Here is a 19867-nt window from a genome sequence, read left to right as displayed (position 1 = left end):
TGGTGGTGAAGATGGAGGTGGTGATGAGATGCATGACCAAAGAGTGATGAGGACAATGAAGATGGTGACGGTGGTGATGACGACGACGGTGGTGATAAAGATGATGAAATAAGATGGTGATGATGACAATGGAGATGGAGGTGGTGATGATGGTGAGAGGTGGTGATGATGATGATTGAGTTGATTGTGATGATGATTGAGGTGGTGATGATTATGATGATGAAGATGGATGTGATGATGGTGGTGGTGATGATGATGATGATGATGATTGAGTTGATTGTGATGATGATTGAGTTGATTGTGATGATAGTGATGAGGATGATTGAGGTGATGGTGATGATTGAGGTGGTGATGATTGTGATGATGAAGAAGGATGTGGTGATGATGATGATGATGATGATGGAGTTGATTGTGATGATAGTGATGAGGATGATTGAGGTGATGGTGATGATGGAGGTGGAGATGATGAAGATGGGGTGGTGATGAGGAGGAGCTGCTGATGACGATGATGTAGATCTCAGGGTGTTGCAAGTATGTGGAGGAGAGAGAGAGAGAGAGAGAGAGAGAGAGAGAGAGAGAGAGAGAGAGAGAGAGAGAGAGAGAGAGAGAGAGAGAGAGAGAGAGTGGGGGGTGGGGTGGGGGCATGCGTCTTGGTGGTACTCTGGATAACAGGGAGATTTGCTTCCTCTTCCAAAACAAACAGGACCGGGGGAAAAAAAAATCCAGCACCACAAAACAGAAATAAAATACCACACAAAAAAAAAAACAAAAAAAAAAAACGCATTTTAACACTGAAGACAGGATGTGTTGCAGGGACGGGTGCTCGTGCTCGCAGCAGTGTGGCGCTTCAGGTGCTGTCGGTGGGGACGACAAGAGTGACGGGACGGTTGATGATCCGAGTAGACGTCGCTTTCCACACAGTGATGACGTTGCCGTAGTAACACTACCAGAACCTAGAAAAATAAGCACCAAGAAACCCACCATCAGCAAGTTACATTGTGTGTTGACACACAGCACACTGCTGCTGTTTAACTATACTGCACTCGTGCTTCCAGAGAATGCAGGATGGTGGCCAGAGTAGGCATTCCAACTATGCTGCTCATCTCAAAATTTGATCTATTTATGAATATTAAGTACTACGTAATTATCTAATATTTACTGGTCTGATCAAAGGACAGTAAGTTCTATTACTGGAAATTAAACATGGTGGACACAGAGAGATCCATGTTTTATATGTATGAAAACCGCCATTTTCCCGGTGATAAATTAATATTTAGAAATTGATGATGGTGGAAAATACTCATGAAAGAGAGAACGTCTGTAAATGGGCAGCATGAATTCTGGACGTTAAAAGGTGCACTGTGTAAGATGGTGGCCAGAGTAGGTATTGCAACTATGCTGCTGCCTGACACCGTGCTGTCTATTGCCAAATTTGCTATTTTCATGAATATTTACTAAATAATCAACTAATATTTACCAGCATGACCACAGTAAGGCAAGTTTTGCAGCTAAAAATGTCTTTCTGGAAATTCAATGGAGAAGATCCAGCTTTTAACGTATGAAAATAGCAATTTTCCCAGTGAAAATGAATACTTAGAATTTCATGTGGTTGGTATATATTCATGAAAAAGGTAACATTTGTGAAGGGGGAGCATTTATTCTTGTAATAAACTACACAAAATATTACACACGGCACCTTTAACTACTACTACTACTACTACTACTACTACTACTACTACTACTACTACTACTACTACTACTACTACTACTACTACTACTACTACTACTACTACTACTACTACTACTACTACTACTACTACTACTACTACAAAAAACCTTGTGCATTCGACACTTTAAACCACAAGCGCCTCAAGTCTCTATCCCGGGTCTGGGCCGTCCTCTCCGGTTGCTTGTGGCCTTGGGATACAATTCAAAAGTGTCATCTCATTTGCAATCCCCAAACGCTGCTCTGCCAGGGACACTTGATTTGGAAATGTGGGGGAGGGGAGACGACAGCAACGCAAGAGACCACAAGCAAACAGGATAAGATATGGAGGAGGACATTACTTGGAGAGGAGAGGGGGAGGAGAGAGGGGGGAGGGGAGAGGAGAGGAGAGAGTGGAGGAGAGGTGAGGAGTGGAGAGGGAGAGGGAGAGGGAGAGGGAGAAGAGCAGAGGTGAGGAGAGCGTAGAGGAGAGCTGAGGAGAGGGAGGGGAGAGAGGAGGGGAGCAGAGGAGAGTAGAGGGTAGAGTAGAGTAGAGAGTAGAGGAGAGAGGATGGGAGCAGAGTAGAGTAGAGAGTAGAGTAGAGGGTAGAGTAGAGAGCAGAGGAGAGCAGAGGAGAGGAGAGGAGAGTAGAGGAGAGGAGAGGAGAGGGAGAGGAGCAGAGCTGAGGAGAGAAGAAAGGAGAGCTGGATAAGAAGAGCAGAGGAGAGGAGAGGAAAGAAGAGAGGGGAGGAGAGAAGAGAGGAGGAGAGATCAGGAAAGGAAAGATGGATAAGGAGAGGAGAGATGGACAAGGAAGGGGGAGGAGAAGAGAGGAGAGCAGAGAAGAGAGGAATGCATGGAGTGCAACGAGCACGCACACATTAACTTACTTTGGTGCTGCAGCCGTGGGGTCAAGTTGGGTGACGACTGAGACATCCAGGCAGTCTCGCATCTAGCCCGAGAAACGACAAAGAGAAAGACCCAGAGATACGTTCATTATGACTGTGTAAGGGATAACGAGACTACTACGATAATTACTGCTATAATTATTCGTTTTTGATAGCCAATCCATTGGGAATTTGGGATGGCTAAAAAAACATGGACAAGATAAGAGAACAAGATCCTGGGGCCTCATTTATCAAGCGTTCTTAGGCACAGATCTGTGCGTAAAGCGTGCGTGCGATCATTCCTGAGCAAAGTGTGGGATTTATGAACATGTACTTGAACGTAGAAATGTGCCTAAATCTACGCACACCTCAGACCATCCGTGCGAGTGGAAGAAACGCGAAATTGCACAGAATATTGACCGTGCAAGGTACAGTTTGCTTTGAATGACAATGGAGTATGACATTGTGCTATTTTACAGTGTTTTCGTCCATGTGTGTCTCCTTCTTTTACTTATTTTGAAACACTGTCCTCCTCCTGTCGAAAGCACCTCCACTTCTGCCGCGGAAATGTTTCTATCTCCGCACTTCCCGCCAGCGCTTCGACTGACGCGTGTGTCCACGTGTGTTCATGTGTGTCCAAACAGGGTGGCGCATTCGAATTAACATGGCATTTGAATATATTTTAATACCATATATGGTTACTTGGAGGCGTTTCGGGATGCAAATTACCCAGAATGCGCGCGTGAACAGTGTTTTGGAAGGTGTGGGATTTATCATGCAGACGTGTGCGTAGGAGCAGCCAACGCACGTTTGATAAATCCCGATTTTTCTGTACTTGGGAACATTCTAAATTTCACTCGTAAGACACAATTTAGAAGACATTCTACGAACTGATGATAAATGAGGCCCCAGGCATGTTGCAGTAAACTGCCCTACAAAGGCAAAGTGCAGTAACTGCATATTTGGAAAGACTTGAGTTTAGACTGAAAATGGTCTTCATAACGTTACACAACCTCATGGTCCAAATGGACCCGGTAAATGAGATGTTGCTATGTCAAATTTGCAGTAACTACAATGTCCAACCTAATGCCAAGGCTTTGAAGGCCTTTTTTTTTGCAGTTTCAATGTTGGCGTAGTTACTGCACTTTGCCTTTCTAGGACAGTTAAGGAGAGAAACGTTTCAATGGACCCGCCGATACCACCATAACTCTAACTAATGATGCCATTGTACATTGAACACGATTGAATTTGTTCCATTGCATCTGTATATTGAGGAAGACATTCACTGCTTCAGGCAAAATGCATCCAGATAATAATAGCCCTCAGTTTATTTAGCATGTAAGAACAGAAACAAGTACCTAACATGAAACACATTACTACATCCACAAAATACAGGTACAGTGGAACAATTTAATTCATCTACATGTAACATCAAATGGCTCAAAACAACTGTATTACACTAGTCACATTAAAACACTCCAAAAGCTTCAATAGATAACTGAAAACTCACCATTACTGGTTCATGATCCATCTGTGATGTTGCCGATCTCCATCTGTATTTACACTCTTGGCTGCTTTCTGGGCCTTCGGCAAGCACAGTCATTGACTCAATAGGACCGTTCACTAGACAAGGGGAAACACAAGCTCTCTCTCTCTCACACACACACACACACACACACACACACACACACACACACACACACACGTTCCCTGTACTGACACTTTACATCTGTGTGTGTGTGTTTGTGTGTGTGTGTGTGTGTGTGTGTGTGTGTGTGTGCGCGCGCATTTGCACGTTTTTTATTTATTTTATTTTTTTATAAATCCGACAATATTGAGCCATGCCATGCGACGTGACGGTAATGGTGTCTGGCCACGCACACAATCATTAAACACCCAGTCTGAACAAATGAAAAGCAGACTAGAACAGGGAGTTTCAAGAGTCAAGCATTTCGCTTGACTTATAATTTAGTTGAGAACGACAATTGTGCACATCCCTAATCAGCTTTTGTCCTCCACATTTACCTGGGCTTTTTTAGATCGAGGAGCCCGATCACTTGAAATCCTTTTTTGTGCGTTTTATTCCAAGGCAGAGGGATTCATAATTTAACCATGTGTCCCCGTCTAGGCCATCGTTGATTCCGCCAAACTTGAACCTCTGCAACACATATGAATGTGGCACATATGAATGACCACTGCTGATGTTCGTTGATCAGACACCCCAACCATTGAGCCCAGAAATGCATGGAGTCACAGATTAGGTCCTTCACACACCAGATCGGGGAAGCGGGGCGGGACAGAAGCGAAAATACATGGAAACAGATTTGTCCTTCCACACCAATATGGCGGTAGAGTTGGCTGTTAGCGGCGCAGGAGAAGGCTACGTGCTGAGCTGCATTTGGAAAATCCAACTCGAGCGGAATTTGGACACCAGTGGCCGGCGGCGATCCGTTGAAATGAATGGCAAAGTAGTGAAATAGCATGTGCGGGGGGTTGAACAGGACTGGCCGCGCACGCTGATACAGTCAGTGTGAAAGGCTTAGTAGAACAAACCGGCTGAAACTACTGCCACCACGCCATGCTGTCCTTTAGATCGCAGGCTGGAATGCATACCTGTCAACTTTGAGCTCCCGAAATCCGGGAAAATTCCCATATTTTAACACAAAATCCAGGAAATTTTCTAAAGGACAAATTTTGACAGTCAATGGGTTGACTGGCCGCGCACGCTGACACAGTCAGTGTGAAAGGCTTAGTAGAACAAACCGGCTGAGACTAGGCAGAAAGAACGGTCTTCTCGCTGCCACCACGCCATGCTGTCCTTTAGATCGCAGGCTGGAATGTGATGAGGATGATTATGAAGATGGAGGTGGTGATGAGATGCATGACCACACCCAAAGAGTGATGATGATGACAATGAAGATGGTGACGGTGGTGATAAAGATGATGAAATATTACATTACATTACATTGCATTTGGCAGACGCTTTATAACCAAAGCGACTTTCAAAAGAGGACATATTCAAGCCAATATCACAAGCAAATACAATATGCACAGGAGATATACAGAACAACAAGTGCAGTTGCAGAGGGGTTAGTTGTTTTTTTTTAATTAAAGAGTAAATAACGAGTACACACAAACAAACTTAACTAAACTAAACTAAACATCATGTCAGGAGTCTGCCCTGGGGCAAGGCCAGTTCAAGCATTAGTCTAGTAGATTCTCTCGAAAGAGGAACGTCTTCAGTTGTTTCTTGAAGGCTGCAAGAGATGTGCCTAGTCTTGCTGTCTCTGGTAGACCGTTCCACCACTTGGGTACCACAACGGAGAACAATCTTGACTGGGAGTACCTAGAGCGACTGGATGGCAGAGCCAGGCGGCTTGTGCTGGATGGGCGCAGTTCTCTTCCAGTAACATAGGGCATTAGTAGGTCCTTCAGATAAGCTGGGGCCGTTCCTGTGAGGATTTTGTAGGCAAGGGTCAATGCCTTGTGCTTGATCCGGGCGGCGATCGGTAACCAGTGCAACTCAATAAATAGAGGAGTAACATGGGTCCTTTTGGGTTGATTGAATATCAACCGTGCCGCCGCATTCTGGATCAAATATGATGGAGATGATGCCACGCACTTGTGTGCAACTGGCCTTATGGAGTCATGCATCTTTCCTCTTCTTCTCCTTTCAGGTCTCATCAGGAAGAGCAAACTCCAACCATGCTGGCAAGAGACGCAGAGTATGTAAAGTCTCCACCCCATGATAAGTGGAGCAAGCAGCGTTGTATCCATTTTGAAATGGTATAGATCTGTATGCAAGTAGAGCAAAGTGTGGGTGATGTGACTTCAAGAGTCTGTTAATCAGTCTGTAAAATGTCAGTCCTGTGAATGTCTATGTCTTGGCATGGTATAGATAAGAGAGAAATGCTATTTTATTTTCCTTGTATGACTTGCACAGCACACTGTGCTGCAGCATTTGACAGCTAGTCACATGACGAAACCCACAGGACTCCTGAAAAGAGTGGCTTGACAACTGAGACCAGTGTCTCACAGACATGATGTGTAAAGACGGAAAGGTGATGATCACATCCTTGACCTTTTATATCTTGATGTGTAGTCACCAATAGAGTCCTGCTCCCTAGAGTGAACAAATCTGCTCCATACTTAAGAGCCATGGTCGGCCTCAGTATGGTGTTGACCTCAGCGGTTCCAGATGATTCCGTCTCTCCTGGCTGTCGACATGTCTGTGTAGAGATTTGGGCGCATTGACGAGAGTTGGTGCGGAAAGTTGTTCTTTGTCATGGAGTGACTGACAGCCTGCCTCTCTCTCTTTCTCTCTCTAGGTCGTCCTCAGACAAGCCTTCCATAGTTGCTTCCAGTCATCCCGATTCTCCATACATCTTTTCAGTACACTGGTACTCTGGGCTCCCGCGTCTTTCTGGAGTACATACGTTAGCGTGGGACATCTTCTTAACTTCTTGGTGCCTTTGGCAGTGTCCTGCAAGTCTCATTCTCCTTATAGCAATCTTCTCGCTCACCCTTGGTATTCCCTCATACATGTGCACTATTGCTGATGTCAAGCACTGCACGAAGCATCCTGGTGTAGCATCCATCAAGGGACTTCTCTAGGGTTGGCTTAAGGGTCCAGCATTCACTGCCATAAAGGAGAACTGACTCTACTATTGCATAGAACAAGCTAAGTTTGATTTGTCTGGGGAGAGTGGAGTTCCTTACACTGGCCATGTGTCTGACCTCAACGCATTTACAACAGTCTGTATTTATTTGAATGCACTGTTTTGTAAAGGTCATGCAAGTGAGAATTCAAGCTGAATCAGAACGGCTTTTGCATTTTCCATGTGGAACAGGTTACCCTAAAATGCACTAGAATGCAGGAAGTTGAATCCAAAAATCCAAAACTTTCAAGGGAATTGATGAGTGTCTACACCAGGGGTGCCCAACCTTTTTTTAACCGAGATCTACTTTTGAAGTTGATGGTCTGCTGTGATCTACCAAGTCAAATTTAAGGATGTCGGTATGAAAATTTAAGATCACCATTTATTAATCACCATTATTATGAACAAAATGTTTTTGGTAGGCTACTATGGCCATATCTTTTCAGTGTATTTTTAAAGTGTGTTGAATAGCCTGATTACAAAGCAATTGCAGCACTGATAGTATGCATAGATAATTTCAGACACAAGTCATAAACAACTGAAACAATTTCAAAATGATAAACATTTGGTATATAAAAGGCATATGTAGGCACAAAGGCCCTATTTCTAAAATATGATGAAGCATCATGCCCTCAGTGGTACAAATTAAAAAGGGCTCAGAAATTCACCATTTGTTATGGGTAAATAGTAGGCTAGTTAAGTTCACTTTACTATGAGAGAGAGAGAGAGAGAGAGAGAGAGAGAGAGAGAGAGAGAGAGAGAGAGAGAGAGAGAGAGCTCATCTATGAAGGGTTTTTTTTCAGCTCTCTGGGACAGTAGCACAGCAAAGGCTTTCTATTGTGAGTTTGGCCAATCGTTTTGTCCACAACTGGAGCAAGAAACAGCACAAATTGAAGTGAATTCCATACATGTCAGCAACTAACATTTCCCTTACACGCGGCACGCGATGTAAACGCAGTTAGCGATGATGCATGCGACTAGCGATTTGGAGGAAGATTCTCGCACATCGCCGCGTCATAACGCATCGTTGCGCACATGTTCTGTTACTGACCCGATGTTACATGTGTGCACACATGAATCAACTGCAATACCCTGACGGTCACTTCCTAATGCTTTCCCCTCATTCTGTGTTACCGTGGGACTAATTATCTAACCAATACAGTACCAGCAGCTTGCTACATAGCCTACTTTTGAAAGACAATATTTTCCCCGTCACATCACATGTCTCGCGATCGACTGCCACTCCCCTCGAGATCGACTGGTAGCTCGCGATCGACTGGTTGGGCACCCCTGATCTACACACTGTCAGCCTCTGTGCCCCATCTATAATGTTGTTCTCAAGCCATCACTGACTGTCTCTCCTGGCAGTGTGACCACCTCATTCAGATGCTGACCAAGCCATGGCCGCACAGAGATAAGATGGAGCAAGAGTAATGCATCAAATGCATTCTTTAATGTTGGATTCAGGGAGGTAAAAGCAATTATAACTTGAAATCCCAGGATACTTGTTATCCTTGTCACGAAAGCTGTGGATCCAGACGAACACTGGCTGGGAACTGATTACTGACAGTTGCATGCCTGATAGTAAAAAAATATCCTGAGCCTGAACCTTTAACCATTTTTGAGAGAAGAAAAACCTAATGGGTCATGAATATATGTTACATGAGTCATGTGTTATATGTTTATGTTACAGACAAACTCTGCCAAGCCTGAAATCAGGCACTGAGCCTAAAAACTATCAGCCCTGCAGTTGGGTCGCCTGGGTCTGAAGTTGGAAGACCCAAAACCCCCTTTATCCCCAGGTACTACCACTGATTATGTGTCCAACAACAGGCATCACTAGATGCATGCAACAAATCAGTGTTGGACACCATTTATTAAATTAGCAGTGGACGAGTGCTTCTTTGACGAAGGCTGGGAACTGTGACGGGGGATGGGTTGGCCGTCATTACACAACGGCCTGGCAGATTCTTCTGGTTGTGTTACTGCATTTTGCAACATCAGCGAGATGCTTCCAAGTCATTTTAAATGCCCCTTAGGGTAGTTACGTTTACTCGTAACCTACTTAACCTGTATTTCGTAACCACAAATGCATTGTATGAATTGTGTGTGTGCCCCCGCCCTAGAAAATATAGTTATAGTATAGAGAGGTGTGAGGGAGAGAGAGTGAAAGAGTTTGTGCCTCTTCTACTAGGGCTGGAGTGTCATTGCAATCAGCACGATGTGTTCCACCATTGTTGGGAACTAGTGGGTGAGGGGTGTGAAGCATTTTAGCCCAGCAGTAAGGCATTGTCTCTCTCAGCAGGGGCGGGGAGGGGAGGGGGATGACCCTTCCTTGGGCCTTGCTGTAGTTAACAAGGCATGTCCACAAAGAATGGCAGACTCAAATATTGGTAGGGACAAATGAAATCCGTTTTATTTTTTCTCAAATTCCGTTTTATTTTCTCAAATTCCGTTTTTTCGGATTTATTTTTTGCCAAATCGGATTTATACCTTATTTTCCCCTTTCTACCGGGCCAATCTATCCAGGCCAATTCCACACGTTCAGCTGTAGTCACACGACATGGATCCATATTAACTTGCTTTAAAGCCAGTCATAAAGTTCATATGGTGAGTGGTGACTGAGGACCAAGGTAGTGAGCACTAGCTTTGTATGGCTACAAAACCCAACTCTGTAGTGCAAGCCACTTCCTAACCGCAAACAACCAACAGCAAACAGAATTGTTTTGACAAAAATGAATGCAGATACAACTAGGGTATTTAGAGGACAGGACAGTGGGAAATTGCATCACAGCCGAGTAAGTTACTAGCTGAGAAATGCACCAGAGAGAACCTACTAAGTTGCTAAATGGTTAGCAAGCATGCTTTTGAGACATGAGGTCTAGGTGGAGGGGGCTGATGGTGCAACCAGACAACAATTCTTCATGAGCTAGGAACCATGATGAGAACCTGGATAGAGGTGATGGTAAGAAGACTGCCCACATGTAGCAGCTGCCGTCTTGGGACACTGTTACACCAGCATGCATGCCAGGTAAAAAGTTCAGGATGTATCTTCAGATTTTAGTCCACTCAAATATTTGAAGCTGTTTGGCATTTACTGAACAAAACAGATTCTTTGTAGTCACCGTATTCAGTATGTCAAGTTTGAAGACCTGCCGTAACAAGGAGGAGCAGCTCAAGACAGGCCAGTGCAGAGAAAATGCATATGCATACCCGTCAACTTTGAGCCACCAAAAATCATCAATTCCTGACAATCAACGGGACGACAGTAACAGATCAGACCTGCATTCTTACCTGCTTTTCAGTCCGTGTGTGAAGCAAGTCCTGTCTAAAATCCCCCCCACAGCGCGCATACAGCGTGAAAAGCAATGAAATATGAGTTTCTCCTTGTTGTTTTGTCTTGTCAGTTGTCCAGGGCACGTGCAAAACTTTGTGGAGCAGGTTGTGATAAGGTTAATCGCACAATTCACTGTTCAGAGGCTTGTGGTGCATATGTAGGCGTTGTATGAAATTGGAGTGAACTGAACGTACGGTTTCAACGAGTCGGCGCACACGTCTAAGGAGCTCGAGGGGGACCACTCATATTTTCAAGGAACTTACATTCTTGGTGGCATCTGGCATAAAATCTAGCTAAAAAATCTGGCAGAGAGCTTGATAAAACAAGGCCTTCTCCTCTCCACAAGTAGGAGGTGTGGCTCGTCCAGCTAACTGACAGGGCCATGGAGATAATTTCTAAAGAGACGGTGTGAAAAATCTGGATATTTTGTGGGAAAATACCTGATTCGGGAAGACATCTGTAAATTAGTCAGTATTAGGGAGTTTCCTGGGAAATTAGGGATGGTTGACAGGTGTGAGATTATGACTTGTTATTTCTATACCAAAGACCGTGGTCCCCACATGCACCCTGAAGTGAAAAGCTGAAAAGAGCAGCCAAACAGATACTTACAGTTTGAAAAAAATGGAAAAACGTCACCACATGGGGTCCTCCTCAACACTGTATCTGTACAACAATCTTCACAAATTTTGACATACGTTTAAGGAAATCTGTACATCATGCTGGCTTCTATTCCACTCAATCCTTTGTTTTATTGGGCAAATTGTTTTCTGCATTGAAGGGAAGCTCATTGTCGTCAGTCTCAGAATATGCATCGGCATAAACACCTTCTGTGTCTTTTGCATACGTGTGCAAAGTGCAATAAAAAGCCTTTGTGTAGTTGCGGCAGTTTGATGATGCACACTTGCGGCAGTTTGATATGACCGAACCTTTCAGCTGTTCTTCACCAAGGAGGATATTATTGCTGTAGATACACTACACACAAAAGTGATGTGGAGGCGCCGTCATCATGTTGACACACACTTTGCAAGTTACACTTCATTGAACAGAGGTTGTCGCCATCTGGTGGTAATATGAAGGGAATGTCTTCAGACTACACACATTTCTTCTGACTTGACTTCAGACCTAAGGAAACATCCTCTGAATTGTTGACATGTACACACAGTGCTGTACAGGTGGCTGTAGTCCTTGTGAAAGGGCCATGTGAATCAAAATAAGGAGGGGACATCAAAATTAGGATGATTGGCCAATTGGATCATTTTTCACCAGCAAAGCAAAACAACGCATAGCACACATATGCAGAGACAATGGATAAGGTTGAAACGATCCGAGCAGAACAGAGGATGTCGCCATCTGGTGGTAATCCCAAGGAATGTCTTCAGACTACACACATTTCTTCTGACTCGGACTTCAGACCAAAAGAAACATCCCACGAACATGTATTCACAGGGCTGTACGGGTGGCATCATCCAAGGCTCTCTGGTCCTTGTGAAAGATCCATGCGAGTCTCTTGGGGCTGGTCCACTGGATGACAGGCTCATCAAAACTAGGATGATTGGCCAATTCGATCATTTTGCACAAGCAAAACAAAACATAGCACATATATGCAGAGACAGTGGATAAGGAAGAGACCATCCAAGCACATAGTTATCTGGGATCGATGTGACATCAGGCAAACTCAGTGACATCAGGCAAACGCCGCTTGAAGAGGCCAGAATAAATAGAGCTCCCTTAGTGCTTAAGACGACAGTAGATAGATAGACTTTTACTGTCCCCAAGGGGAAATTTGTTCTCACCACCAAAACAGTCTTTGTGAGTCAACAGGGTGTGCTTCCCTACAGGTAGCGTGTCGAAGATACATTCGGAGGAATATTACATACTTCAGTGCATACTTAAGAATTTGTACATCTGTCCGGTGAATGTTAACATCTCATGGTTTGCTTGCTTTCATTTAAAACCAGTTAAGCAGCTGTGGCAATTTCATGGTTAATACAATTAATACATTGCACTTGACAAAAAAAAAACAAAGAAATAAATATCCATTAACTAAGTTAATTCACATCAATGCACTTTAAAACCTTTAAAAGGTGGGATGTTATTAAAACGCCAACTATAGTACATCCTTTTATTCAAAGGGCAGAGCCAGATAAAATATGCTTTATTGATAAGAGGTTACCAAAGATCACAGGGGGGAGGTTCACCTCCAATTAACAAAAAAACACAAGTTAGTCTAAAATGTCCAATTCTACATCTTGCATAGACAACTTGTGCATCTTCTAGTCAGTAAAAATGTAACAAGCAATTGTTTCAGTGGCGTCAGTTACAGACACTGTTTGTTCATTCATGTGATTCTGGTGAAGATCAGACCATATTTAACCACCAATTTCAATTAAAATGTAACTCACTTTTGCAAAATGGGATTTTCAATTGGCACTCACCAAAAGTTGCATGCATGTGAACCACCATGCTTCAAGCAGGATCCACTGCGGCCATCGACTCATCTGCAAGACTGACCAGAATAAGAGTCTGAGTTAATGTCAGTTTCTCCCATAATACATGTACTAGACACAGGAATTGAAAATATGCTTCTCGCTGTCCCATCTGTAAAAAATAATAAAATAAAAAGACAGTACAACATTTATTTAAGTGTTGTGTTCCCACTTATTCCAAGTGGATATTAGATGAAGCATTAATGTGAACAATAGCTAATGATGAATAGATTACTGAGCCCTAACTTTTAGTTGTGCCCATGCCACTCCATGGCCACTCCACTCCATGGGACACCATGGCTGGTGGTCGAAAACCATTTTGCTTTTGGAACACAAGTAAAAAATTGTTGACATTAGCTCAACAACAAGTATATGAATGGGAAGTATGTGGGATGGACTCTTTGGCAGTCAAAATGACTGCAGACTTTCTTTTGAAACTGTAATATCAAGAAAGCCCTACCGCTAGCAATAGTCTACCTCGCTACTATATGCTACGCATACCATACTAGACATGACATCTGTTTTAGATGATGCCAGCAAAACCTGATCAAGTGCAACAGTGAACTGTAAATAACACTAGTTTTACATGGTTTAGTACAAGAGTTTCCAATCTTTACCATGACAAGCCCTCCTGGGTAGATTGCAGCCAAGGCCCCTCTGACACGAGTCATGCTACATTTTTTTCTGTGCGGCCCATTTCACAATCGTAGTCTAGGCGTAAGATCATCAACAATAATACTAATGTTCAGAGATGCAATAGATAATTATACTATTCTTAACTATACTGTATATATGAATGAATGTGTGAATATTGTTTAGCTCACTTTTGTTTCATTTCATTTTTCATTAATTATTCGGTTTATTCAATTAATTATCTTGTATTGTGCTATACTTTTCCTGCCAACCTACCACGGCCCCTCTTGTAACCTCTCAGGGGCCCCGGCCCCCACTTTGAAAACCACTGCTTAAATCAGTGGTTCTCCAATTTTTTCCATCATTCCCCCTTCAGAGGGTCTGAATGCTTCCGGTCTGAATGCACCTTTCAAATTTGACCACCCCCCCCGCCTGATGTCTCCCTACCTTCCTAGGATGAGTGGACATCCAAACATGAAGATATCCTTATCATCATGGTCTCAAATTGTCTGTTACAATCCAAGGTTTATGAAAGTGTATTCTTTTTTTTTACTTTATTTCAACCACAAGTTGTACAACTCTACTCAAACTAAACCACTTTATTGTGGAAAAAACGATCACATTTCAAAATTTCCTGTGCTGTTTTTGACCACACTTCCATATATTTCATATGATCAATGGTATTCCACATGATCCCCAGACCCTGCTGATTACATGGGCACCACTGGAGTGGCTCTGTGACATTCCTACCCTGAAAGACAAGCCTTAGAAGAGAAGTAGGCAGGTCCTGTTTTACGCAGCTTTGTGTTGGCTCATTTGCTTTGAATGACTGCAGCTCCCTCAAAGCAAGAGCTAGAAACTCCATTCAAAGACTGGATGATAGTCTAGAGTCCAGGTTTTCAAATGAGTCATATAGCTCTTCTGTGTTACACCCAGGGACGGAGGAATCTCAAATCTGCTCAAGAATGCCCCTTTCTTCCCATGTTTTTACTGTACATAGTGTACAGTACCGTACAGTACTGTACAGTAACATCTCTGTAATACTACCCCAAAGGCATATCCAACTAAGTCAGATGACTGTAGAACACCTCAAGGGGTAAGCTTTCATTTGAGACCATCATGAGGCTTCTAGCTCAAACTGTTCTTGAACAGTGAGACCTTATTTGTGGGGCGCATTTTGACAAATCAAAAGGTCTACAATAAAACACATGGCAAAACGCAAGTGCATATCCACACATAATTGTCTTGGGAAAGGTCATATATAGCTGTAAAAATATCCTCTTTGACAAACAGCTTCTGTAGACCTGTGAGTAAGTATCAAATTTGTTTCCAAGGCAAAATGTATCAGCTAAACTGCTGAAATGTAGTAATTTCCAAGAGTTTCTAAAACCGCCTGTCAGAAAAAAAGATGTTCAAACCCCTGTAAGTCCTTAGCAGTACATCACATCATCTTCCTGTCACTTCCTGTGGATTCTACAGAGTCTCTACTTTCAAATGGTACCAGCCACTTCATGATAGGTCAAAGTATGCAGGCACAGGAACCATTTAAGTAGACATTGTGCAAAACCTCAAAAACACTCAAAAATAGCCCTTAAGGGCAAAGGGTTAAACAAAGAGGGCCTGCAGTCGAATGCAGATGTGTGTTCATTTCCTATGCTATTCAAATTCATGACAATTAATCATATAACATACCTGCAAACTCATGAGGGTTGCTTTTAAGACTCTTCCACAACTAACACAAGGGTTGTTCCTACCACTGATCATTAACTCCATCATAATGGGCTTCAATTAGCACAACAATGTGACAGTTACTACAGCATTACAGTGGAAGCATTGGAAATGTTAGTGATCATGCCAAATTAACTTCTGCTGTTTGGTAAAAGGCTGGTATAGTGGTATTATTAATACATGAGCTGTTTTCACAAATAATTATATCTGTTCTTATAGAAATATATACACACTGGTATATAAAAAAACATCTTACACAGCATATGTTTTCTGAAGTGAAAGCCGTGAGAGTCAAACTGGAAAACTCCTATTGTCATTGTGACAGAGCACACAAGTGCACACCACGGAATTGCATTTATGCCAGTCACCGTGCAAGTGGGCACCCCCCAATGTCGCACAAAAAGGAGCAGCGTGGCGGGACAGTACCATGTTCAGGGTACCTCAGTCAGGGAGGACAGTGCTGGTTAATTAGTCGGGAGTCAAACGGGCAAACTTTGGTTTGGGTCTACAAGTCTGACGCTCTAACAGCTTACCCATGACTGCCCATTGGTAAGAAAGTGTCACATAACACCCGACCCAGATCCAACTGCTAAAATGCCATCTTCAAATCAAATAAAAATATATATCTTTTACAAATGGGAAAAAAATAACTATAACCTTCCCAGGAAACAAGCACTTCATGCAAAACTTTTAAGATAAACCTACCTCTTTCCAATACAGGATATCCAGGGGGCTCCTCACCATGTGATTTTGTGCTGCCAACCAAGATGCCTGTAGAGACATAAAAACACACCAATTAATGGGAAATTAAAGCAAGTGAGAAAAAATAAAGTCCAACTGGGAAACTCCAACTCCCATTGTCGCAGCACAGAAGTGAACACTAGACACAACAAAATTGCATGTACCGGTATGCCTCACCCGTGCAAGGGGGCAGGCCCCAATGACGCCCGAAAGGGAGCAGTGCGGCAGGACCGTACCATGCTCAGCGTGCCTCGGTGATGGAGGAGGATGGGGGAGAGCACTGCTTAATTACTACCCCCCCACCCAACCTGGCAGGTTGAGAGTCGAACCGGCAACCTTTGGGCTACAAGCCTGATGCCCTGACTGCTTACCCATGACTGACCATTGTAATTAGTAATGTAATTTACACAGCTAATGAACTATTTGTTGTGTTTTGCGTTAAGTGAAACAAATGCAATTGAATGAGCACAAACCACATGGTTAGTCAGAGGGCGCGCTCAACTTCTGGAGATAAATGTATACCTTTGGGTGTGCAACCTTTCCGAGATGAGCTACTCTAATGGGGGCAGCTTTTGTTTACATTTAAAAAAAAAATAACATAGGCCTACTCCAAATATTTCCCCAAAGTGTGTGCTAGTTGTCTGTTCATGTTGCATAACCTTTTGGATGCTTTTGAGAATGAATATATATATATAACAATGACCAGGACCTCAGAAAAGGCTGAAGAGGGAAAAAAAAAGTCCAGGGTAGTGTCAGCATTACAACTGCATGTTGAAATCGACTGAAGTTTTAACTCCAGTAGTAGAGGGTAGGGTGGTTGTAACAATTTTAACACTGAAGCCAGACCTTTTACCTAGACAGAAATGTACACAGGAAAAGACTGACAAACTGTGGTGGATTATAGAAAGAGAAACTGCTTACCAATCACTTGAAGTTCACAGAAGGCAGGGACGGATTTCGTCTGCTTCAACGGCAGTACCTTGGAGTCCCGCAGATCTGCAAAGCATGTCCAACATTATGTAAACACAATAGTGCTCGGACACCTCATCTTGTTTCACAACTGCAACAAAACATAACACACCATCGACGATATCATAAAAGCTACGCTGCTGCCTAGATTACAAGTGGCATTCCCGTGATAACACACGTGCGGTGTCGAAAACCCCGAAAGACACAATTTTCAACTGTCACCCTGCTGGTTGTGTGTAAAAAGGAGAATGCAAAAACACACCCATCCTTTTTCAAATCAATGACATATTGGTAATATAAATTAGAAGCTACAGCCATCAATATCTTCTCTTGTGCTGCAGCTAGTTATACCACATTCAGGTTCCAGTGGCAAAAAACATTATTTTGGCGGCCATGGTGATAAAAGAAAATCCACCAGGCACAAGCACCATCACGCCATTATGTGTTGATTAAGTCCGGATTGACTCCTTAGCTAACATTCCCCATTTCAGAAAACGATCAGTTTCGTTAAAACCTCATTATTATTGTTAATTATAGTTATCGATACACGTTATCGAACAGTGTCAAGCCAGTCAAACTCATTCTAGGTTGCCGAAACCGCGGGGAAGCAGCAGGCTAAAAACACCACCATCTTCCACACTTACATTTTCGTCGATGGTTAACATTATTTGAGAGTACAAAAATCGCCAAATGACATCCAAAACTATCATAGAAAGCCGTAACCACATCAGACCACCATTTGTGGAGACAAAAAACAGCTAGTAGAATCAAACGGAATCGAATTGACTTGCGATGACGTTGGTGGTGCTGGAAATCGCCTCGTGCCACCGAACAAGGCCAAATCCTGCTAATCTTCGGAAGCTAGCAGGCAGATTAGCTAATTTTTGATAACTAGTCTAGCTGCCAGATTAATGCAAACCGCCAACCTACCCCTATCTATACTTCTAGCGAAAGTGATTGTGTCCGTTTTGAACAACACTTAACAAAAATACATATATGTTTACCACTGGTAGTTGAGCCTACAGCTCACGAACTTGAAGACTCACCTTCCGACGAAATCTGCCTGCCTCGGCCACATTGACCAACCGCCTTCATACTAGCAAATGGCTCTAGCCGTACCGTAACCTAGTATATCTGAAATCACCTCACACAATCGGTGCATTTTGCTTCCTTGATCTTTTCAAACGCTCTGGGTGACCACTTGGCTAAAATAATGTCGTAATGTGGAAATTTACCACGCTCATCAAAACGGCGTGCGATGCAGCGAGTCAGGTGAACGCCAGTGACATGATATCCATCCGCGAGTAATTATGCCTAGTCACAGCAAATATAAAATCGGTCTACGCAGAAAATAGTCCGTGTTTGTCTATCCAACCTGCAATTCATCTTGTGGTCAATGACACAGATGTTATCCCCTCTATTATGTGTCATTAGCCACATAAGATATATTCTGAATGACTCAATGGCCCTCAATTGTGGACCCCACTAGTTGTCAAGATCTGTCAAGATAAAGTTGCATTGGAGTAGAGTAGACTATTATAGGCCTAATGCAGGGGTTCCCAAACTGTACTATGATAAGCCCCCCCAGATACCGGTAGATTCCAGCCAAGGCCCCCCCCCTGCCATGGGCCGTGACATGCTATTTTTTCTGCGCACCCGGTTTCACAACTTGATGAAGTTGATGCATTCCTAAACCCAAAAGTACTACAGGAAGCATACTAGCCTACATTGTGGAGAAGATTGTTTAGCTTATTTCATGTTGGCTTCTTAACCTTTTCAATTTATTAAAGTATTCAATTTATTTTGTTATATTTTTCCTAACAACCTGCCGCGGCCCCCCTGGCATCCCCTCGCGGCCCCCACTTTGAAAACCACTGGCCTATAATGCATATGCTAGCCTACATTGCATTTGACCAAAGAATATAGGCCTAGATAAACCATATGCTTCTGCTATGCTATGCTATGGGGGCCGATAGGCCTCCAGCAGCGTTGACTACTGCGAGCTGTTATAATAATGTCATTAAGGTTACATCGGCTATTGCAATACATTTTTTTTTGAATAATGTAATTCTGCAGTGGTTTACATTATGTTGACCTACATTATTTTGACTTAAAAATAATCATGCAATTAACATCTAAAACAGTTCTAGACCTAATTTTCAATATCAGGCCCTTTTGGGCTAGGCCTAGGCCTACTGGAAAACTGTGACCAACTGAGCTTTAACGGTGTAATTAGTTGTGCCAAGATACATGCGGTTGCAGTAGAGAGAGGGGGAGACAGGTAGTAGTTTTCACTTTATGAAGAGAAAGGGAGTTGGATCCCAAATGAACTGTGCATGTTGCCGGGGGCCCCTAGCAACCCACTAGGACCAGGAGCTGAATTTCACCAGAGTGTAGGCCCTACAGGTCAGGCAGAGGAGAGCAGTAGAGGGAGGGGGAGACAGGTAGCCCACCAGCAACGGGGGGATGGGCATCCTGCTAAGAACAGTGTGGTATCTTACCAGAGGGGAACTGGTAATGGCCCACAGGCCCTAGGAGACACAGTTCTTAACACCTATTATAGTCCATTTCATAGTGTACTTCAAATGAAAACACATAGGCCTAGCCCAGGGGTGGGAACCTTTTTCATTCAAGGGCCACTTCAAATTCATCCGAGGGCTGTGAAAGTCCTCCGAGGGCCGTATCATGAACACAAACCAGGATTTCCCCCTGCACTTCAGGC

The sequence above is a fragment of the Engraulis encrasicolus genome, chromosome 18 (genome assembly GCF_034702125.1).
Source record: "Engraulis encrasicolus isolate BLACKSEA-1 chromosome 18, IST_EnEncr_1.0, whole genome shotgun sequence".
Taxonomy (NCBI): domain Eukaryota; kingdom Metazoa; phylum Chordata; class Actinopteri; order Clupeiformes; family Engraulidae; genus Engraulis; species Engraulis encrasicolus.
The sequence above is the reverse complement of the archived record's forward strand: the minus strand, read 5'-3'. Positions refer to the sequence as shown.